Source organism: Lathyrus oleraceus, chromosome 6 (genome assembly GCF_024323335.1).
Source record: "Lathyrus oleraceus cultivar Zhongwan6 chromosome 6, CAAS_Psat_ZW6_1.0, whole genome shotgun sequence".
Classification (NCBI taxonomy): Eukaryota; Viridiplantae; Streptophyta; class Magnoliopsida; order Fabales; family Fabaceae; genus Lathyrus; species Lathyrus oleraceus.
Genome location: NC_066584.1, coordinates 441,862,126 through 441,888,043, shown reverse-complemented (window position 1 = coordinate 441,888,043; position 25,918 = coordinate 441,862,126). Strand labels below are relative to the sequence as shown.

Genomic DNA, 25,918 nt, shown 5'->3' with positions numbered 1-25,918 from the left:
GAGGGCGAGAGTTAAGCATTTGAGTTTAATTATATAACCTAAGTCAACAGAGCGAGAGTTTGAGATAAGGGTGTTTAAATGATTAGTGTTTTCTTAAAAAGAGTTTCTACGGATTCTACTGTTTTCAAAAAGTGGTTTTTGACTTAACTATAAGTGACAGCTACGTTAATATAAAATCATAGTTTATTCAACAGAGCGAGAGTTTGAGATAAAACTTTTAACCAATAGCGTCAACTGAAAAGATTTACTTTAAAACCAAGAAACCAATAAAGAATTGATTCCCTAATTACGACGAATTACATACCGATATCCGCTTATTAGATATTTATTTTAGATCTTATTTTAGTTTTAATGTTTCCCCCAAACAATCAAAATATCATCTGCCTTAGCTTTACGAAGTAACCTTAGATAACGGTATATCGATTCATAAGTCCCTGTGGGATCGATATCTTTTAAAACTACGCGATAGAACTGTGCACTTGCAGTTTGTACCCCAATTCGACTCATAAAGTCGAGCGATCAAGTTTTTGGCGCCGTTGTCGGGGACTTTTATTTAGTCGATATCGTAACTCTCCTGTTACGCTGTAGAGACTAAGGCTTTTCTTTTTCTTTTCTTTCTTTCGTTGATTTGTATGCCACGCACTCGCTCTCAAGGCGAACCGCTCTACTTACGAATCAATGATATCGAACTATATCTCCGAGTCTTACGACGAATTCGGGAATATCGTGCTGCAAACAATCTCTCTCCTGTAGAACTTCCTGATTTCAAAAATATTTTCCCTTCGATACCCGAGATGGCAGAACCAGCTCGTGCTCTTAGAGATTACGCCGCTCCATCGCAAGATGAACCGCATTCAAGTATTGCTCCACCCGCAATCGAAGCAAACAACTTTGAACTCAAACCTTCACTGTTGCAGGCAGTGCAACAGAACCAATTCTCTGGGAATCCTACCGAGGATCCTAACCTTCATTTATCCGTATTTGTCCAATACGCTGATACTGTTAAAGCTAATGGTGTCACTTCAGAGGCAATTCGACTTCGTCTTTTTCCTTTCTCACTAAGAGATAGCGCTAGAAGATGGCTTCAATCTCTTCCTTCCAACTCAGTCACCACATGGAACGAGTTGAAGAAAGTTTTTCTTGCTCGATATTTTCCGCCAAGCAAAACAGCTATGTTAAGAGCCCAAATAAATGGATTTAAACAGAAAGATAACGAGTCTCTTTTCGAAGCATGGGAAAGATACAAATACATGATGAGACTTTATCCACACCATGGTTTAGAAGACTGGTTAGTAATTCATACATTCTATAATGGTCTCCTGTACAACACGAGGTTAACAATAGATGCCGCCGCAGGTGGTGCGCTAATGAACAAACCTTATGCAGACGCTTACCAACTTATCGAAAGCATGGCTCAAAACCACTATCAGTGGGGAACCGAACGAACAATGGTGGAAAAACCTCAAACGAAAACTGGCATGTACGAGATAAGTAACCTTGATCATGTTAATGCAAAAGTGGATGCTCTGGTCCAGAAAATTGAAAGTTTAAATGTATCACCTCCAGCCACAGTAGTTGCCGTAACTCAGAATTGCGAAGTCTGTGGAATCCAAGGTCACACTCCTGCAGATTGTCAACTCCTAACAGGAATCCAAGCGGAGCAAGTAAACTATGCTCAAGGAAGCCCCTATTCGCATACCTATAACTCAAATTGGAAGAATCATCCAAATTTTTCATATAAGAGTAATAATGCTCTATACGCACCTGGACAATCTCCAAATCAAGCCCCAGCTATACCTCCGGGATATCAGAAGCCGACCCCATCTACATCTAACAATAACGCCCCTAGGAAATCTAACTTGGAAATCATGATGGAGAACTTTATAGCTTCTCAACAGCAAACCAATAAAGATTTCTTAAACCAGAATGTACACACTGGCGAGCAAATTAAACAACTAGCAAGTAAAGTAGATGCCCTGGCTACCCATAACAAAATGCTGGAAACGCAAATATCACAAGTAGCTTAACAACAAGCGCATACTGCTGCCCCAACTGGTACATTTCCTGGCCAACCCCAACCTAACCCAAGAAGCCACGCTCATGCAATTATACTGAGAAGTGGAACGGAAGTGGAAGGACCGTCTGACCCAAGGATAGAAAACCAAAACTCTGAAAGGTCAACTGAGGAAAGTGAACCTAAGGAAAAGGCAGAGAGTAATAAGGAAACCGTAGAAAAGAAGGAACCTTATGTACCTCCACCACCTTATAAACCACCTATCCCTTACCCTCAAAGGCTTGTTAAAACCAAAGATGCGGACCAATTTAAAAAATTTGTCGACCTACTAAAACAATTAAACGTCACTATTCCGTTTACAGAAGCTATTACGCAGATGCCCTCATATGCCAAGTTTTTAAAAGAAATTCTTTCTAATAAAAGGAAACTTGAAGATAGCGAAACGGTTACACTTACTGCTGAATGTAGCGCTATAATACAGAATATGCCTCCTAAACTTAAAGACCCAGGTAGTTTCTCTATACCCTGTCACATAGGAAAATTTGTCATTGACAAAGCCTTATGCGATTTAGGAGCCGGTATTAGTGTTATGCCTTTATCCATATGCAAGAGACTTGAAATGGGAGAATTAAGACCAACTAAAATGTCTGTGCAACTAGCAGTTCGTTCCGTAAAATATCCTGTAGGAGTTCTTGAAAACGTTCCAGTGCGCATAGGTCAATTCTACATTCCAACTGATTTTATAATTATGGATATTAGAGAAGATGAAGTTACACCCATTATACTGGGAAGACCGTTCTTAGCAACCGCCGGTGCAATCATAGACGTAAAATGAGGACGACTCACTTTCGAAGTAGGGGAAGAGAAAATTGAGTTCATCCTTTCCCAATTTTTGAAAGCACCTGCAATAGAAGATACATGTTACTTCATGGATATCATCGATGAATGCATAAAAGAAACGGAGTTAGAAAAAGACAAATCATCTGACTACCTTGTAGAAGACAAACTTAACCAATGTTTAGCAATAACACCGGACCCTACGCAATGCCTCAAGAAACCAACCTTAGACCTGAAAACACTTCCCAAGAATCTGAGATATGAATTCCTAGACTTAAAGCTTGAACGACCAGTGATAGTTAATGCTGACCTAGGAACACTCGAAACAGAAAAACTCCTGTATATCTTAAGAAAATATCCAACCGCATTAGGTTACAACATCACCGATCTTAAAGGAATAAGTCCTTCTATTTGTATGCACCGCATCATGTTAGAAGAAGACTGTAAAACTTCTAGGGAACACCAGAGAAGACTAAACCCGATCCTAAGTGAGGTAGTGAAGAAGGAAATAACCAAGTTATTAGAGGCAGGTATCATATATCCTATATCTGATAGCAAATGGGTTAGTCCTATACACGTAGTACCAAAGATAGGAGGCATAACAGTCATTGAAAATGAAAAAGGAGAAACTATAACCAAACGAATCGAATCGGGATGGAGAATGTGCATTGACTATAGGAAACTAAACAAAGCAACCCGAAAAGACCATTTCCCTTTACCATTCATTGACCAAATGTTAGAACGATTAGCAAAACATTCACATTTCTGCTATCTAGACGGTTACTCAGGTTTCTTTCAAATACCAATTCACCCTGATGACCAAGAAAAGACAACGTTCACGTGCCCTTTTGGTACCTTCGCTTATAGACGAATGCCGTTTGGCTTGTGTAATGCTCCTGCAACTTTCCAAAGATGCATGATGGCAATATTCGCCGATTTTCTAGAAAACATCATGGAAGTATTTATGGATGACTTTTCCGTATGCGGACAAAGCTTTGAAGAATGTCTTGAAAACCTAGAGAAAGTTCTAGAGCGATGTGTAAAAGTAAACCTAGTACTTAATTGGGAAAAATGCCACTTTATGGTACAAGAAGGAATTGTTTTAGGACACATCATCTCAAATAGAGGAATTGAAGTAGACAAGGCCAAAATAGAGGTAATCGAAAACCTTCAACCTCCGAAGACTGTGAGAGAAGTACGAAGCTTCTTAGGACATGCCGGTTTTTACCGAAGATTCATTAAAGACTTCTCTAAAATAACTAAACCGTTGACCGGATTATTGATGAAAGATGCTGAATTCATATTCGACAATAAATGTTTAGAAGCATTTCAAACGCTTAAACAAGCACTGATCTCCGCACCCATAATGCAGACACCAGATTGGAATGAACCATTCGAAATAATGTGTGATGCCAGCGATTACGCTGTAGGTGCTGTTTTAGGACAACGAAAAGATAAAAAGCTTCATGTTATATATTACGCAAGTAGAACTCTAGATGAAGCACAAATGAATTACGCCACAACCGAGAAAGAACTTCTAGCAGTAGTGTTTGCGCTAGATAAATTTCGTTCTTACTTAGTCGGAGCCAAAATAATCATCTACACTGACCACGCTGCTATCAAATACCTCTTAACTAAAAAGGATGCAAAACCTAGACTCCTAAGGTGGATCCTGTTACTACAAGAGTTCAATTTGGAAATCAAGGACAAGAAAGGAACTGAAAACGTAGTAGCAGATCACCTCTCTAGACTTGAGAACCTTGAACCGGAAAGAACAGCAATTAACGATGATTTCTCGTACGATAAGCTTATAGCTACTTTAGAAGAAAATAACGCTGATAAACAGGTAGAAACTACCTTAGCAATATCTGTTACACCGTGGTACGCTGACCTCGTCAATTATTTAGCTGCCGGAATAGTTCCATCTACCTTATCGTACCAACAGAAGAAACGATTCTTCTATGATATAAAACAATATTACTGGGATGACCCCTTACTTTTTAAAAGAGGTCCCGATGGTATTTTCCATCGGTGTATACCCGAAGAAGAGGTAGAAAGTATAATCCAACACTGTCACTCCACTCCTTATGGTGGACACGCAAGTACATCCAGGACCTGCTCTAAAATCCTACAAGCCGGTTTTTATTGGCCAAGTATATGGAAGGATGTACCTGCAACTATTAAGAAATGTGACAGATGTCAACGCACAGGAAACATATCTAGACGTGACGAGATGCCACAAAAGGGCGTTTTGGAAGTCGAGATTTTCGACGTGTGGGGAATAGACTTCATGGGACCTTTTCCATCCTCTTTCGGCAACAAATACATACTCGTGGCAGTTGACTACGTATCAAAATGGATTGAAGCTATAGCTTCTCCAACAAACGACACACGAGTAGTAACTAGACTCTTTAAGAATATAATATTTCCAAGGTTTGGTGTCCCAAGAATAGTTGTCAGTGATGGTGGATCGTATTTCATATCCAAAGTACTCGAAAAACTACTGCTTAAGTATGGCGTAAGACATAGAGTAGCGACACCTTACCACCCTCAAACCAGTGGGCAAGTGGAAGTATCTAACAGAGAGATCAAACAGATACTAGAAAAAACAGTCGCCACTTCAAGGAAAAACTGGTCATTGAAATTACCAGAAGCTTTATGGGCATACCGAACTGCTTACAAAACACCCATAGGGACAACCCCATTTAAGCTAATTTATGGAAAATCCTGTCACCTCCCGGTAGAATTAGAACATAAAGCCTATTGGGCTATTAAAAATCTAAATTTAAACTATAAATCCGCCGGTGAAAAGAGAATCCTTGATATAAGCGAATTAGAGGAACTCAGAAGAGACGCTTACGAAAATGCCAAAATCTACAAAGAAAGAACAAAACAATGGCATGACAAGCGCATATCAAGGAAAATCTTCAAACAAGGCGATACAGTCCTTTTATTTAACTCCAGACTAAAGTTATTTCCGGGAAAACTACGATCTAGATGGTCAGGTCCTTTTCAAATCACTAATGTTTTTCCCAGTGGAGCAGTAGAAATTAAAGGTAAATCTATGGAACCATTTATCATAAACGGGCAACGTCTAAAACATTATCACTATGCAGAAAACAATGAAGATTCGCAAGTCTTGCACTTAGACGAAATGCCTCCAGAAATCATAGATTATAATTGATTGTTTTTATGTCGAGCTTGCGACATTAAACAAAGCGCTTAGTGGGAGACATCCCACAAATTATTTTATTATTCTATTATTATTATTTTTTTATTTCTTCCTTAATGATTCTTTTAATTTCTGTTTAGTATTCATTCTTAATTTATTAAAAACTTTTCTCTTCTTTCGGCATTTGGCCAAATCCTGACTAAAACTATTGTTTTTCTTTTCTCTAGCTAACACTAGCCTGATGGGACATATTGATCGTATGGGTATCAAATTCAGAGGAACAGCTCAGAAACAAAAGTTTGAGGAACTAGCCACGAGAGAGATGCTACCTAGCCTGTATGCTGATGACTGGGCAATGAATGCCCTTGGACTAAGACAAAGTGTCCTGTATTTGCTGAATCAGATAGGGTGGGAAACCGCTCCTATCCGTAGACAGTTTGTCACTTACCGGAGACTGACTCTAGAATTCCTTAGTTCTCTGATCTATCTACCCAACCATGGAAAAGGAATAAGCAGAGGTTTTATACAGTTCAGAATGTTTAACATGGAGTACCAATTTAATATTCAAGATTTTACCAACCTTTTAGGCTTCCCTACATCCTTTGACACATTCACAGTGAGCCAAGAGGAACTTTTCGAATATAGAGAACTTGAACACTTTTGGGGTAACTTGACTGGAAATGACGATCCCGAGGAACATGAGTTTCTCTCTGGAAACATACATAACCCGGCCTTTCGCTATTTCCATAAGATCCTGACCCACACCTTATTTGGGAAGAAGCCAAACAGTCCCACAGTTTCACGTGATAAACTCTTCATCATATTTTGTGCTTCCCAGAACCGTCCAGTAAACGGTGCCACTTTTATGTTAGCAAATTTGGACCACCTTATCCAAGATGAGCGAGCACCAATCCGAATAGGCGGTTTGATAACTATGATAGGTAATGCTATTGGATTACGTCAGCCTATACTTGACTTAAGCCCTTTTTGTGGCATTACTACTATGAGTATACCCTTCCTCTTCAACACTTTGTTTATAGCAAACCTAGGGTCTGATGAGTTTGAGCTTATTATTGATAACCAAGTTCTTTGCCTATTCACCATGCCCGATCCTAGGACTAGTGTTCACAACCGCAACAACTGGCTCTACAATCTGAACGAAACCCCCTCTCCTGCTAGATCCACTGAATCCATCCAGGACTATGAGATTTGTGATGACTATGAGACTTATGATGACCAGATTCCTTATGCTGAATCAGATCCTCAGACACCATCTGGATATCATGATATTGATCCTCCTCCTCAACCTGCTCAGACCGAAGAATCGGCAATACCCGACCTTAGACATCATATGCCCGGAACTGATTATAACACTGCCATGGAAGCTTTGATGTCAGAACAAGATGCCCTCAGAGAAGAGTTCACTAGCTTGAGGCACGAATTTCTGGGATACATGAACAGTATGACAAACCAGTTTCACGAGTTGCTATACCGTGTTAACTCCTTTGCTCCTCCGGCCAGAGATCGTGCAGATGGATAGAATTTATTTGTTTTTCTTAGTTATTTAGTCTTAAGCTAGATTAATTCGTTAATGTTATTTCAAATTATATTCGTATTTGTTTCTCTTTCAAACTTTTTGTTTTTCTCCTTGTTACATTATGATTATTTTATTGAAGCTATTTATTCATTTTATTATGTAATATCTATTATGCTCTCTACTGTTGCTGCCTACATGACTTATTAAAGAACAATATATATATGCATCATTGTGCAAAGTAGAATGACGTGCAGGAAAATTAAATAGCAAAATAAAATAATCAAAAGCAAAAGCAAAACAAAATAATAAAAATAAATATATTACCAAAGTAACTATGAAGAACGCTAGCTGAAGCCTTGCCAAAAAGACTGTGTGACGAGCGTCACACAATCTATGACGAACGGCACGCCAAGTACTTGTGACGCCCGTCATGCATCTGTAACGAGCGTAACACCCTCCATGTTACAGTGCCGTTGGAGACGAACGTTACACCCTTCAACTTTTTATCTTCCTCATTTATTCACATTTACCCACATTTATTTACTTTTCAACCACCTCCTTTCCAATTTCCAAATTTCTTTCCTATAAATACCCACCAAACCTCCCTTCATTCACCACAAACCATTCTCTAATATCAAATACATTTCTTTTCTTTCCAAATTACTCCTTCAAATTCATTCATCACTATGGCAGAAAACCAGAATTTCGGAAATATCATCTTCCGATCCGAAGATGAAAATTATCAAAGGGAGCAATTCGAGCGTTTCCAACAGCGAGGCGTCGTCTCCACCAGGTATCCCGATTTAACTTGTTTACAACAATTAGGATTACTCCAAGGTATCGAGTGGATGCTCCGCCTTGCCGACTTAACCTTCCTTTGCACTCATAACCAACCCACCTACCCCTCCCTAACCTTAGAATTCTTAAGTTCATACGAATACACCACTCCCGCCGGTGAAGACGAATTTTTAACCGGTACCGCAACCTTCCGTATGTTCAACACCGAGTACTCCTTAACCTAAAACCAATTGAGTACCATGCTACAATTTCCCATAGAAGGTCAGGTACACCCCAGAATACCTCCAAACTCAAACTGGAACACAGTTGCCGTTTTCGATCTTTTCAAGCGAATTTCCGGTATTGATGCCAACAACTGGGAAGAGCTCCTTCTTTCCCACATACATAACCCAACTATCCGGTACTTTATCCGCATCTTGCAAAACACCGTTTTTGGAAGACCGAACAACAGCAAGGTCAACTCAAAGGAGTTATTCTTCCTCCATTGCGTCTTCGAACCGGATACTAAGGTAAATGTAACACCCTTCTAAAATACCCCAAATATTTAATTAAAATAACAACATATCAATCAGAGTAATATGCAATCAAGGGTGTCACACAATTATTTCACACCATTCATCATAATATTTAGTCATGCTCATTATTTAATTCAAAACATAAAGCATTGCACAATACGCAGCGGATAGAGATCAAATCGATCATTCAAAACATGTAGCACAGTACATGTAACTGGTTCAACAACCACAACAAACAATTAAAATATCCCATCCCGATGTTACATCTATCAGAGCATGACCCACTAAGGAGACTACTCTAGACTCCAAGCGCTAGCTTCTACTCAATCACTGCTCGTTACCTGAAAAATAGTTGTAAGGGTGAGTTCCTCAATCGATATAATAAGCATTATAAAATATCATGTCATGTTAAGTAATTTAACACATTAATCACCCTAATCACATAACACATTCAGTAACGGTACATCAACTCAAACATCGTATTCAATACCAATACAACTCATAGTCATACTCAATATCAACACAATTACACGTATAATATTGGAATACATCCATTCATATTATACGCCATACATATATTATGCAATGAGACTCCATGCATGCGGTACCGACTATTTGTGAACATATAGTTCACCTCACCGTCCAAATCCAGGCACGGCTACCAAGCCCACTAGTCCCACTCATTTGAGACCTAGTGACTCACTCACTAATTCCTCACCACGGGAATTAGCTACCACCCCTCAAGGGCCATGCTATGCACGCTAATCACCTAGCATGCAAACATCAACAACAAATCCAAAATGATTTACTCACTAATTCCTCACCATGGGAATTAGCTACCACCATAACGGCCACAATATGCATGCTAATCACCTAGCAATGCAACATCAACAACAACCCAAGAATAGACATATGCTCACACTCTAAGCCATAAAACAATCTATTCACAAATGCATACATAACTGATACATTCAAAGCATTTTGCATACAATCATACATCATCAACATATGTCTCAAAACATCATATCATGTCAAATAATTCAATCACAGTATTAGCACACTCTACTAATACCTATACTGCTCAAAACAGCGGGAAATAATCCCTACTATATCACACACCGATATAGGCAACCATCAAATAGGTACACAACATTTTAAATAACAATTTTTTTCACTTTTCAACAGTGTTAACCGGTTAACGCCCTGGGTTAACCGGTTAACGCAGGCAGAACACGCTTCCTGGCAATTCACAACAGTGTTAACCAGTTAACGCCCTGGGTTAACCAGTTAACGCAAACAGAACAACAATATTTCACCACTCACAACAGTGTTAACCGGTTAACACCCTGGGTTAACCGGTTAACGCAGACAAAACAACAAATTTACACAATTCAAAACAGTGTTAACCGGTTAACACCCTGGGTTAACCGGTTAACGCAAGACAGAAAGCTGTTCCTGCGCTAACACAAAGCAGAATGCAGAATTCTCCGCATTTTCCGCCGTTGGAGGACTTCCGGACCTCCGATTCCAATTCCGTAAAAAGCTATACGTTCGGGAAAACACTACCCATCCAATTACCGATTCAATTTCAGATTTAACACAACTTATTCATCACAATTGTTAGCATTCCTAATCCCAATTAGGGTCAATTCAACGGTTTATCACTACCCATTACATGTTAACCCATAATACCCATTAAACGACGATAAACCCCCCTTACCTGAGTTAATCCGGCAATCTCTAAGCTCCAAGCTTTTCTCTTCTCCAATCTTCTTCCTCTTGCTCTGCCTCTTTGCCCTTTCTCCACTTTCTCAATCGCTTCTCTGTTTCACGTGAAAACTCTTTTTTACCAAATGAAACTCTTTTTCTTATTCCAACTTATATATTCCAATAATAAAATCCAATAATATTCTAAATTATTTAATTAAATTAATAAATATAATATTAACTTAAATTAAATAATTATCTTATTTTATCGGGGTGTTACAACTCTCCCCCACTAAAAGAGTTTTCGTCCTCGAAAACATACCTCAAGCGAATAACTCGGGATAAGACTCCTTCATCTGACTCTCAAGTTCCCAAAGCCTTCTGCAAACCTTCCCAAAACTTCGATGTAAATCTAGGATCTCTGTCCGAAACAATACTCGACGGAATACCATGCAAACTTACAATTTTCTCAATATACAACTCAACTAATCTCTCTAACGGATAATCCATTCTGATCGGAATGAAATGAGCTGATTTTGTCAATCTGTCAACAATCACCCAAATAACTTCAAAATTCTTAATTGTCCTCGGTAAACCAGACACAAAATCCATACTGATACTATCCCACTTCCACTCTGGAATAGCCAACGGTTGCATTAGCCCAGACGGCTTCTGATGCTCAATCTTTGACTTCTGACAAGTCAAACAGGAATAAACAAAACTCGCAATTTCTCTTTTCATTCCCGGCCACCAAAATAACTTTTTCAAATCATGATACATCTTCGTAGCTCCAGGATGAATACTCAGGCCACTACGATGTCCTTCCTCAAGAATACTCTTCTTAAGTTCGGCAACATCCGGAATACACACCCGATTACCAAATTTCAAAACACCATTCTCATCAACTTTGAATTCACCACCTTGACCTTGATTCACTAGAGTCAACTTATCAACCAAAAGCACATCGAATTTCTGACCCTCTCTAATCTCATCCAGAATACCACTCGTTAACTTCAACATTCCCAATTTAACACTATTGTGAGTACTCTCACACACCAAACTCAAGTCTCTAAACTGCTCAATTAAATCCAATTCCTTAACCATTAACATAGACATATGCAATGATTTCCGACTCAATGCATCAGCCACTACGTTTGCTTTACCCGGATGGTAATTCAAACCAAAGTCATAATCCTTCAGAAACTCTAACCATCTCCTCTGTCTCATATTCAGCTCTTTCTGATCAAACAAATACTTTAAACTTTTATGGTCACTGAAAACCTCGAATCTTGACCCATACAAGTAATGCCTCCATAACTTCAGAACAAATACCACAGCTGCCAACTCTAAATCGTGTGTCGGATAGTTCCTCTCATGAACCCTCAGCTGTCTCGAAGCATAAGCTATAACCTGCTTATTCTGCATCAACACACCACCCAAACCCAACAATGAAGCATCACAGTAAACCTCAAATGATTCCGACGAACTCGGTAATATCAGAATAGGAGCAGTAGTCAACCTTCTCTTTAACTCTTGGAAACCTTCTTCACATTTTGAGTCCCAAACAAACGCTTGCCCCTTTCTAGTCAACATCGTCAACGGTAATGCCAACTTAGAAAATCCCTCAATGAACTTCCTATAATAACCAGCCAAACCAAGGAAACTTCGAATCTCAGCAACAGACTTAGGAGCTTCCCACTTAGATACCGCTTCTATCTTAGAAGGATCAACAGCAACACCACCTCTTGAAATCACATGACCAAGAAAACTAACCTCTTCTAACCAAAATTCACATTTAGAGAGTTTAGCAAATAACTTCTTTTCTCGTAGAACTCCTAAAACCACTCTCAAATGTTCAGCATGCTCTTCTTCAGATTTCGAATACACCAATATGTCATCAATAAACACCACAACAAACTTATCTAGGTACGGATGGAAAATCCTATTCATATACTCCATAAATACTCCAGGCGCATTAGTCACACCAAAAGGCATTACATAATACTCATAATGTCCATACCTTGTTCTGAAAGCAGTCTTCTGAATATCCTCAGTTTTCACACGTATCTGATGATATCCTGACCTCAAATCTATTTTGCTGAACACACTCGCACCAACTAACTGATCCATCAAATCATCAATCCTCGGCAAAGGATACCGATTCTTGATCGTCACTTTATTCAGTTGCCTGTAATCCACACACAACCTCATAGTACCTTCTTTCTTCTTAACCAATAACACTGGTGCACCCCACGGTGACACACTCGGACGAATAAATTTCTTATCCAGTAGATCTTCCAACTGACTCTTCAATTCAGTTAACTCAACAGCAGACATACGATACGGAGCCATCGATATCGGTCTAGTACCAGGTACCAAATCGATCGAGAACTCAACTTCACGCTCTGGCGGTAATTCATTCACTTCTTCCGGAAACACATCAGGAAAATCACACACCACGGCTAGATCGCAAATCACCAGTTTATCTTTAGCCTCCAAAGTCGCTGACAGCATAAACAACTCTGCCCCATCGGCTACTTCCTCATTCACCTGCCTTGCTGATAGAAACAAACTCTTTCCTTCCTCAATCTCAGGAAAGATCACAGTCTTATCAAAACAGTTGATATAGACTCGGTTACACACCAACCAGTTCATACCCAGAATAACATCAATCTGCACTAGTGGAAGACACACTAGGTCCATTCCAAAGTCTCTACCAAAAATACTCAAAGGACAATTTAAACAAACTGAAGTAGTAGTTACTGAACCCTTCGCAGGAGTATCAATCACCATACTTCCATGCATCTCAGATATCTCTAACTTAAGTTTCACAGCACAATCCAAAGATATAAAGGAATGAGTCGCACCTGTGTCAATAATAGCTACAAGAGGAAAGCCATTAATATAACACGTACCTCGGATCAAACGATCATCTGCAGAAGTCTCAGAACCCGATAAAGCAAAGACCTTGCCTCCCGATTGGTTCTCTTTCTTCGGCTTAGGACACTGTGGACTGATATGACCCACCTCTCCATAGTTGAAACAAGTCACAGTCTTCAACCGACACTCTGCAGCCAAGTGACCACCTTTGCCACACTTAAAACACTTCTTCTCATTACTGGTACACTCATGGATACGATGTCCAGCTTGACCACATCTGAAACACTTAGCAGGGGCACTGGAGTCTCCCCCACTAGGCCTCTTCATCCCACTCTGTCTCTGGAAACCTTTGCCAGCTGCATACGGTTTCCCACGATCATTCTGATTCTTGCCTTTCCTATCAACCCTCTGCTGATAGCTCTCCGCTCTGGCCTTGGTATCCTGTTCAAAAATCCTGCAACAGTCAACCAAGTCAGAAAACACTCTAATCCGCTGATACCCAATAGCCTGCTTGATCTCGGGACGTAACCCGTTCTCAAACTTCACACATTTCGAGAATTCCCCAGTAGCCTCATCATAGGGAGTGTAATACTTTGACAGCTCTGTGAACTTAGCAGCATACTCAGTAACAGACCGATTGCCCTACTTCAATTCCAAGAACTCTATCTCTTTCTTTCCTCTGACATCCTCTGGAAAATACTTCCTCAAGAATCTCTCTCTGAACACAGCCCAAGTGATCTCAGCATTCCCAGCAGATTCCAACTCAGTGCGGGTAGCCACCCACCAATCATCTGCTTCTTCTGACAGCATATGCGTACCGAACCTGACCTTCTGGTTATCGGCACACTCAGTCACTCGGAAGATTCTCTCGATCTCCTTCAACCACTTCTGAGCACCATCTGGATCGTATGCTCCCTTGAACATTGGAGGATTGTTCTTCTGGAACTCACTCAGTTGACGAGCAGCTCCCATTCCCACAACATTCGGATTCCCTCCAAGTACTCCAGTTAGCATACCCAGAGCCTCAGCAATCGCAGCATCATCTCTACCTCTTCCAGCCATTCTAGTCTGAAAACCCAACAAGCTAAAACAATAAGTACTGATAGGGTTACACAACACCTATCCCGTACAGGGGAACAGAATAATTACGACTCGACTCGACCGACTATGCTCTGATACCACTAATGTAACACCCTTCTAAAATACCCCAAATATTTAATTAAAATAACAACATATCAATCAGAGTAATATGCAATCAAGGGTGTCACACAATTATTTCACACCATTCATCATAATATTTAGTCATGCTCATTATTTAATTCAAAACATAAAGCATTGCACAATACGCAGCGGATAGAGATCAAATCGATCATTCAAAACATGTAGCACAGTACATGTAAACTGGTTCAACAACCACAACAAACAATTAAAATATCCCATCCCGATGTTACATCTATCAGAGCATGACCCACTAAGGAGACTACTCTAGACTCTAAGCGCTAGCTTCTACTCAATCACTGCTCGTTACCTGAAAAATAGTTGTAAGGGTGAGTTCCTCAATCGATATAATAAGCATTATAAAATATCATGTCATGTTAAGTAATTTAACACATTAATCACCCTAATCACATAACACATTCAGTAACGGTACATCAACTCAAACATCGTATTCAATACCAATACAACTCATAGTCATACTCAATATCAACACAATTACACGTATAATATTGGAATACATCCATTCATATTATACGCCATACATATATTATGCAATGAGACTCCATGCATGCGGTACCGACTATTTGTGAACATATAGTTCACCTCACCGTCCAAATCCAGGCACGGCTACCAAGCCCACTAGTCCCACTCATTTGAGACCTAGTGACTCACTCACTAATTCCTCACCACGGGAATTAGCTACCACCCCTCAAGGGCCATGCTATGCACGCTAATCACCTAGCATGCAAACATCAACAACAAATCCAAAATGATTTACTCACTAATTCCTCACCATGGGAATTAGCTACCACCATAACGGCCACAATATGCATGCTAATCACCTAGCAATGCAACATCAACAACAACCCAAGAATAGACATATGCTCACACTCTAAGCCATAAAACAATCTATTCACAAATGCATACATAACTGATACATTCAAAGCATTTTGCATACAATCATACATCATTAACATATGTCTCAAAACATCATATCATGTCAAATAATTCAATCACAGTATTAGCACACTCTACTAATACCTATACTGCTCAAAACAGCGGGAAATAATCCCTACTATATCACACACCGATATAGGCAACCATCAAATAGGTACACAACATTTTAAATAACAATTTTTTTCACTTTTCAACAGTGTTAACCGGTTAACGCCCTGGGTTAACCGGTTAACGCAGGCAGAACACGCTTCCTGGCAATTCACAACAGTGTTAACCGGTTAACGCCCTGGGTTAACCGGTTAACGCAAACAGAACAGCAATATTTCACCACTCACAACAGTGTTAACCGGTTAACACCCTGGGTTAACCGGTTAACGAAGACAAAACAGAAAATTTACACAATTCAAAACAGTGTTAACCGGTTAACACCCTGGGTTAACCGGTTAACGCAAGACAGAAAGCTGTTCCTGCGCTAACACAAAGCAGAATGCAGAATTCTCCGCATTTTCCGCCGTTGGAGGACTTCCGGACCTCCGATTCCAATTCCGTAAAAAGCTATACGTTCGGGAAAACACTACCCATCCAATTACCGATTCAATTTCAGATTTAACACAACTTATTCATCACAATTGTTAGCATTCCTAATCCCAATTAGGGTCAATTCAACGGTTTATCACTACCCATTACATGTTAACCTATAATACCCATTAAACGACGATAAACCCCCCTTACCTGAGTTAATCCGGCAATCTCTAAGCTCCAAGCTTTTCTCTTCTCCAATCTTCTTCCTCTTGCTCTGCCTCTTTGCCCTTTCTCCACTTTCTCAATCGCTTCTCTGTTTCACGTGAAAACTCTTTTTTACCAAATGAAACTCTTTTTCTTATTCCAACTTATATATTCCAATAATAAAATCCAATAATATTCTAAATTATTTAATTAAATTAATAAATATAATATTAACTTAAATTAAATAATTATCTTATTTTATCGGGGTGTTACAGTAAACGCCGCCTCCTTTCTATTTCATCATATCCGCACCTTATGTGCTAGAGGCCGGCAACCTTTTATAATTGGTGGATTAATCACCACCATAGCACTTGGCTTAAACCTAGGGGACCGACTCCAAACTTTAGAATCTTTACCTTCCCTATTTATGGATATAGGCTACCGTCGGTCCAGCCGCCTAATAAAGAACCGAATAGGCGGAAAATATTACCTTATGGTGAATAACCAGGCCGTCCCAAGCGTTGTTCTCCCCAACATTTCCCTAACCGATGTCACCAATCCCAACCGCCACCTCTATGATCTGAATGCTCCCGAAGCTACCGAGCCTTCGCATACAAACCCGTCTGCAGACGAGTTCGAAGAAATGGAGCAAGGTGATAACCCTCCTGCACAACAATCAGTTCCGCTCAACCCTTCCGATACTGCAGCAGGCCCATCCTCCCGACGTCGTCGACGAAGAAGGCCTGCAACCAACGATGACATCATGGATGCTATTGATGGTATGCAAGCACATAATGTCGAGATGATGCAAATGATGCGTCAAATGCAACAACAGCAGGAAGAGAGGAATACCATAACCAATCAGCGGTTCACTGAGTTGTTTAGCAGGTTCGACAACTTAGACTTACGTCAGCGATCACCAGGCCCAAGAACAATAGGCGGAAGGCAACCTTAACTTTCCTTTTTCCTTTCTCTTTCATATTTCATTTCGTTTCCTTAAAACATTGGAGACAATGTTTAATTTAAGTATGGGGGGAAAAACCATGTTCTTTCTATCCTCCACTTTCCTTTTCAAGTATGTACTTTTCCTTTCATTGTTATTTCCCTTTCTTATTTAAAATATATATATATATATATATAATAATAATATAGATTTATTTTAAGTTAAGTACCTAGCATGAAAAAACTTTCTATTATCTATTTCCCCTCAAATTTTCATGAGCCATAACAAAAATTCAACACACCCGATAAGTATAAAGGTTGCTTATTTTATAAAACTTGAATGAAATCAAAAACAAAAATTATTACCATAACAACGCTCTGAGAACCTCAACACGTTAGATCAGGATAAGTACCTATTATATCAAGTCCATGGACTTTTAACCTTATAGTAACCCCAAGTAGTTTATACGAGAAGTCAACACCATCTTAATAGCAAACTACGTGGAGAGCCGATGAATATAAGTGAATGATTCCCAAAGTAACATAAAAAAATATATATCAGGAAATGCACTAATTAAGTTAGGTGATCCTTACCAGATCATTTAATCTAAAGGTTGCAGATCATACAAAAGCATAATACGAGAGATCCATTATGAGTTGGTTCAGTAGGTATCTGGTACTGAACTTGGTAGGGCGGACTACGGTCCGATCCCCCGCAATTTGCAATGGACTGAATAACGAAGTTATCCGACTTATGTACCAGAACTTCTAGCTAAAAGGGGATCAGAATCACTAACCGGTTACTCCACTATGTGCGCGAAAAGATAAAGGGCTTAATGTGATTTCGCTAGAATGAAAACGGGTGAAATAAAGTAAAGGAACTAGGACAGCTATAAGGGCATTACTTGAACTGGTTTGCATGAGGTGAGGTTATCTGAGGATGTGGCGGTGGTTGTCAATGTCAAGATTAAACTCAAGTCACTTCTAAACAAAGTTTACATGCAACCTAATACGAATTGATGCGTGTTTTGAAATTTCATCTGGCTAAATTTTTTAAGTTCTATACCGTATTTTGCTTGAGGACAAGCAAAGATCTAAGTATGGGGGAGTTTGATAACATGAAATTATATCACATTTTAGGACTTAATTCAATTAAATTATATTATTATTTACTTTAATTTATTTCATTTTATCAGATATTACGCGGTATTTCCTTTCTATTTATCTCAGGTATCTATTTGAAGGAAAAGTAAAAAAAGGAAGAAAAGGAGGTGCAAAAAGAAGTTTCTGGAAACAAATAGAAAAAGCCAAGCCCAGCCCAAAGAAGGCACAGGCGTTGTGCCTGTGACGAGCGTCACAGAGGTTGTGACGAGCGTCACGCTATATGCACTTGTGTGACGAGCGTCACACATGGTGTGACGGACGTCACACCATTCCCCTATATTTGAGGCACAAGGAACGCTTCAGAGACGTTGAGAGAGAGTTGAGCCCTATTTCCACGCCCAACTATTCTGCACGTTGAAGACTTTTGACGCGGAAGCAGTTGCAGGAGGTGGCATATAAATAGTAGCTTTTTGGAAAGCTCAGGGTTCCACGCTTTTTCCAGATTTTTGCCATTTTCGCATTTTTTCTTCTTCCAGCAACTTAGGCATATTTTTACAGTATTACTTTGAAAAAATTTTATATTGTTTTCCTTTTGCAATTCTATTTTCTTTTCCAGCTCTTAATTAATTTTTCGCACAATAGTTTCTACACCGGAAACTATTGTGTACCTTTTACCGGATCTAACCTTACGTTAGAATCTAGTTTTTTTTATTCCTTCGTTTTATTTTTCTGCCTGATTGAAGAACTCAAGAACAAATCCAACCGGTCTGTGGTGGAGTGTTCAAGACTGCTATTTAATTATTCAGGTTCTTTATTTATTTGTTGAATTTATATATGCTTGTTTTTATTATTAATTTTTGCTGCTTGCCTGTGATGAATCTGTTTATGCATGTTATTTATTTAAGTCTGTTTAGCATGTCTGGTTGATTTATTTAGGTATCGGTATGTAAAGTAAGCGGAATGAAGGAATCAAAACTAAGTTGGTTTAATTAAGTTTAAAATTAAAATCACTCTTTTTACGGTCTCAATTTACAGGTTTAATAACAAAGTTTTTGTACGAAAGTAAAAGACATAAAGAAGTTAAAATCAATAGAGCGAGAGTTTGAGGTTTTGACTGGACAGTGTAAATTGGACATTAATTCTAGATCAGGGCGAGTGCAATTTTTAGAGTTAATTAAATTCTAACCTTTTTCAAAAAGTATTTTTAAAGATTGAATGTGAGGGCGAGAGTTAAGCATTTGAGTTTAATTATATAACCTAAGTCAACAGAGCGAGAGTTTGAGATAAGGGTGTTTAAACGATTAGTATTTTCTTAAAAAGAGTTTCTGCGGATTCTACTGTTTTCAAAAAGTGGTTTTTGACTTAACTATAAGTGACAGCTACGTTAATATAAAATCATAGTTTATTCAACAGAGCGAGAGTTTGAGATAAAACTTTTAACCAATAGTGTCAACTGAAAAGATTTACTTTAAAACCAAGAAACCAATAAAGAATTGATTCCCAAATTACGACGAATTACATACCGATATCCGCTTATTAGATATTTATTTTAGATCTTATTTTAGTTTTAACGTTTCCCCCAAACAATCAAAATATCATCTGCCTTAGCTTTACGAAGTAACCTTAGATAACGGTATATCGATTCATAAGTCCCTGTGGGATCGATATCTTTTAAAACTACGCGATAGAACTGTGCACTTGCAGTTTGTACCCCAATTCGACTCATAAAGTCGAGCGATCAGGTGTTTAAAATGTGAATATGCAAAATATTACTGAGATGTCAGACCCGATGTCATGACATCTGTATACAGAATATTCAGTCTGAATGTTATGTATTGTGTGATTGCGCTTTTTGTGCTAATCTATGTGTGATTGATGTAGTATTTGAACGCACCCTCAATCAGTAATTACAACCAGATTGACTTATTTCCCAACGAGATATAATCAGCTGACATGAGAAGATATGAATGGAAAATAGTTTTAGGGTTTTATGATGTCCAAGCCCAGCCAAACACTTCTATATAAAGGACATGGAAAACCTGGTTTTATACACAAGAAATAACGAACGAAATATTGAGAGAGAATAAGGGTTTTAGGTTTGTGTGGTCATGTGTATTGTAAGCCATTCATTCATCCATATATGATTGAATTTGACTGATTTTTGAGTTGTAATTTGTCCACTCTAAGCTTTGAAGCATGAGTGTGTGTTTACTTGATTGAAGCTTTTAAGCAAGATCAAGTATGTGTCTTTGAAGAGTGTATTCTTTTAATTGTAATTCTTGTTTTATATCACTGCTGTGATTGATGGGGAGTGAGTAGGATCTCATATCTAGGAGTTCTTAGGTAGAAGTCACACGGGTAGAGATTAGGTGAAAAGACTGTAACTTGAAGTTATTTACTGAGAGTCTTTGAACTAATTCTGTTTAGTGGATTTCCTTCCTGGCTTGGTAGCCCCCAGGCGTAGGTGAGTTTGCACTGAACTGGGTTAACAATTGCTTGTGTCTCTTGCATTACTGTTCTTTATCTTTTATCCTGTTTGTATTGTTCAGATATTAGTGTCGTGACATTACCTTTGACATCTCATATCTGATACCAGAATTTCAATTGGTATTAGAGAAGGCATCTTGCTCTGGTTCTGGGTGAGATCTAAGGACGTTACTTTCTAGTACTATGGATAGAGACAGAGGATCTGTTCACAGACCACCTATTCTGGATGGATCCAACTATGACTACTGGAAACCTCAAATGGTAGCCTTCTTAAAATATTTGGATAATAAGGCTTGGAAGGTTGTTTTAACAGGCTGGGAACATCCACTTATTACTAAGGAAGGAGAAGCTACAACTGATAAGAAGGCCGAGGAGGAGGATGTTCTAGCCCTTGGGAACTCTAAGGCATTGAATGTTATATTTAATGGGGTTGATAAGAACATCTTCAGATTGGTGAACAACTGTGAGGTGTCTAAAGATGCTTGGAATATTCTCAAAACCACTCATGAAGGCACCTCTAGAGTGAAGATGTCTAGACTGCAACTGCTCAGTACCAAGTTTGAAAATTTGAGAATGAAAGAAGATGAAAATATTCATGAATTTCATATGAATATCCTTGAAATTGCTAATGCCTCAGGAGCCCTTGGTGAGAAGATGTCAAATGAAAAACTAGTGAGGAAAATACTCAGGTCACTTCCTAAGAGATTTGCCATGAAAGTGACAACCATAGAAGAGTCTCTAGACATTTTCAATATGAGAGTGGATGAGATAATTAGATCCCTCCAAACATTTGAGTTGGGAATGTGTGATGGATCTGAAAAGAAAGTCAAAAGCATAGCCTTCATGTCAAACAATAAAGAGAAAGAGGAAGAAAGTGGTCAAGATACTGATGAAGATCTGGCAAATGATGTAGCATTACTGGGAAGACAGTTCAGCAAACTTCTGAAAAAGATGGATGTAAGGTCTAAGTCTAATGTCAAGAACATCTCATCTGACATCAGTAGGTCCAATAATGCTGGAAGAAGAACAAGATCTGATGAAAAGTCCAAAGAAGGAAAAGGTGTTCAGTGCCATGAATGTGATGGGTATGGACACATTAGAGCTGAATGTGGGACCTACCTCAAGAAACAGAAAAGGAGTCTTGCTGCTACTTGGTCTGATGAAAGTGAAACAGAAGAGTTTGCAAATCTTATGACTGCCTTGACTAGAAGATGGGGTTCTGATGAAGACTCAAGTGATGATGAAGTAACCTTTGATGAGTTAGCCACTACCTACAAAAAGTTGTGTCACAGAAGTGAAGAAGTGTGTCAACAAGTTGAAAGTCAGAAGAAAGTGATAACACAACTGGAGAGATGACACTTGGAAACCATCTCTAAGTTGAATACTAAAGCAGTGTTCTTGAATTCCAAAATGGATGAGATGACAAAGTATGTCAGAATGCTAAACAATGGATCTGACACCTTAGGCAAAATTCCCCAAACTGGACAAATGGCAGGAGACAAGTCTGGCCTTGGGTTCAATGAATCCAAACCTGAGTGTAGTCACACTGGTAGCAAACCAAAGATGTCATATCATATGTCACAACATCATAAGGGAAGACAGCAGAAGGAAAAACACCAAAGATGGAGATGTCATTACTGTGGAAAATTTGGTCACATAAAACCATTCTACTTTAAATTATATGGCTATCCTAGTCCTTCTCATCATCAACCTAGACCCAAGCATCACATCACTGTCAACAGAAAACAATGGGTTCCTAGGACTGGTGTTACTAACCTAATAACTCACACCTCCTTCAGAGTTTCAGCCAAAGAAGATTGGTATTTTGACAGTGGATGCTCCAGACACATGACTGGAAACAAAAACCTGCTAACTGACCTTCATCCTCATGCCACCAGCTATGTAACCTTTGGTGATGGAACAAAGGGTGAAATCAAGGGGATTGGAAAGCTAAACTGCCTTGGAGTCCCTAACCTTGACAATGTCCTACTTGTTAAGGGACTGACTGCAAACCTAATAAGCATCAGTCAACTATATGACCAACGTCTAACTGTAAACTTCACAAAAACTGAATGTCTGATTACTAATAAAGAAAATGAAGTGATCATGAAAGGAGTCAGGTCTAAGGAAAACTGCTATATGGGGAGTTCTCAAGAAACTGGTTATTCTTCAATGTGTACTCTAGCCAAAAAAGAAGAAGTGAATGTATGACATCAAAAATTGGGCCATCTGCATCTTAAAGGTATGAAGAGGATTATATCTGTTGAAGCTGTCAGAGGAATTCAAAACTTGAAGATTGATGAAGGAGGACTTTGTGGGGAGTGCCATATTGGAAAACAGACAAAGATGTCACATCAGAAGCTCATACATGACACCACTTCCAGAGGGCTGGAACTTCTCCATATGGGCTTGATGGGACCCATGCAGGTGGAAAGTCTTGGTGGGAAGAAGTATGTTTATGTAGTGGTGGATGACTTCTCCAGATACACTTGGGTCAATTTTATAAGAGAAAAATCTGATGTATTTGAAGTCTTCAAAGATCTTTGTCTAAGACTTCAAAGAGAAAAAGAAATTCAGGTTATCAGAATCAGAAGTGATCATGGGAAAGAATTTGAGAACAACAAATTTGCTGGATTCTGTGCATCAGAGGGAATTAGTCATGAGCTCTCATCTCCCATTACTCCTCAGCAAAATGGTGTGGTAGAAAGGAAAAATAGAACTCTCCAAGAATCATCCAGAGCTATGATTCATGCTAAAAAATTACCCTACCACTTCTGGGCTGAAGCTATGAACACAGCCTGCTATGTTCACTACAGAGTAACCTTGAAGAAAGGGACTCCTACTAATTTATATGAAGTCTGGAAAGGGAGAAGACCTACAGTCAAATACTTCCATGTGTTTGGTAGTAAATGTTATATCTTTACTGATCGTGAATAAAGAAGGAAGATGGATCCCAAGAGTGATGAAGGAATAGTTTTGGGCTACTCAACAAACAACAGAGCATTTAGAGTCTTTAATTCCAGAACAAAAGTAACGATGGAATCTATCAATGTTGTGGTTGATAATCAACAGACTGATGTCACAGATGATGTTGAGACATCCCTAAATGATCCCCCCAGCTGATTTCCCAGACAAAAGTAATGAGAGTGAACTCACTCAAGCTGAACCTGAAGCTGACAAATCTAATAAGGGACCCTCTATCAGAATTCAGAAGGATCATCCTAAAGATATCATTATAGGAGACCCAAATAAAGGGGTCACAACTAGATCAAGGGAAGTGATCTCACATGGCTGTTTTGTGTCCAAGATTGAGCCTAGGAATGTCAAGGAAGGCTTGACTGATGAATTCTAGATCAATGCCATGCAGGAAGAGTTAGGCCAATTCAAGAGAAATGAAGTATGGGACAAAGTGGGTTTACAAGAATAAATCTGATGAACAAGGAGTGGTTACTAAAAATAAAGCAAGATTAGTAGCACAAGGATACACTCAAGTTGAAGGAGTTGACTTTGATGAAACATTTTCCCCTGTAGCTCGCCTTGAGTCCATTAGACTATTGCTTGGAGTGGCATGTATTTTGAAGTTTAAACTGTTCCAAATGGATATAAAAAGTGCCTTCTTGAATGGCTACTTAAATGAGGAAGTGTATGTTGAACAACCTAAAGGGTTTACAGATCCAAATCTTCCAAAGCATGTGTATAAGCTGAGGAAAGCTCTCTATGGTTTGAAACAAGCTCCTAGGGCTTGGTATGATAGACTCACAGTGTTCCTCACTAACAATGGATACAGGAAGGGAGGCATTGACAAGACCCTATTTGTTAAGAATGAAGGAGGAAAACTCATGGTGGCTCAAATATATGTGGATGATATTGTGTTTGGTGGGATGTCAGATCAGATGGTCGAACATTTTGTTAAACAAATCCAGTCTGAATTTGAAATGAGCCTTGTTGGAGAGCTGACCTATTTTCTTAGGCTACAAGTCAAGCAGATGGAAGATTCTATCTTTCTATCTCAAAGCAAATATGCCGAAAACATTGTTAAGAAGTTTGTCATGGAGAATGCAAGTCATAAAAGGACACCTGCTCCTACACATCTGAAAGTCTCCAAAGATGAAAATGGTGTTAGTGTAGATCAAAGTCTCTACAGAAGCATGATAGGAAGTCTGCTATATCTCACAGCAAGCAGACCTGACATTGCTTTTGTTGTAGGTGTTTGTGCTAGATATCAAGCTGAATCAAAGTCAGTCACATAAACCAAGTGAAAAGGATACTGAAATATGTCAATGGCACCAGTGACTATGGGATGTTGTATACTCATGGATCTGGATGTATGCTGACTGGATACTATGATGTTGATTGGGCTGGAAGTGCTGATGATAGGAAAAGCACATCAGGAGGATGTTTCTTCTTGGGGAACAACTTAATATCATGGTTTAGTAAGAAACAAAATTGTGTGTCTCTGTCCACTGCTGAAGCTGAATACATAGTTGTTGGAAGTAGTTGTTCTAAACTGGTTTGGATGAAACAGATGCTGACTGAATAGAATGTCACGCAATATGTCATGACATTGTACTATGACAACCTGAGTGCTATAAATATTTCTAAGAATCCTATTCAGCACAGCAGGACAAAACATATTGATATTCGTCATCATTTTATTAGAGAACTAGTGGAAGAGAAAATCATAGCCCTGGAGCATGTTACTACTGAAATGCAATTAGCTGATATATTTACAAAGGTTTTGGATGCTAATCAATTTGAATGTCTAAGAGGAAAATTAGGGATTTGTATCTATGAGAATTTATAGCAATTAATTTGGAGTGGAAAACGTAATAAAAAGATTGTTTGCCCCACTTAAAAGAAAGTGTCCCGTTTATGGTAAATCATCACCTAGTATTGGAACTTCCATCTATAGCATTTTCACACGCAACCTCTGCTCAAACATTTCCACCTTCCTTCAACTTCATCAACCTTCTCTGCTAGGGCAACAGAAAACTTTCCACAAGAATAACAAGATGTCACAACAT

General features: G+C 38.9%; 1 non-coding gene across 1 annotated transcript; it reads right to left on the bottom strand.

Moving 5' to 3' along the window:
* Positions 1-1,172: 1,172 nt before the first annotated feature.
* LOC127099338 (small nucleolar RNA R71) lies at positions 1,173-1,279 on the bottom strand. The gene has a single exon (XR_007793854.1). It is a non-coding gene; the product is annotated as a small nucleolar RNA R71 (small nucleolar RNA).
* Positions 1,280-25,918: the final 24,639 nt, after the last annotated feature.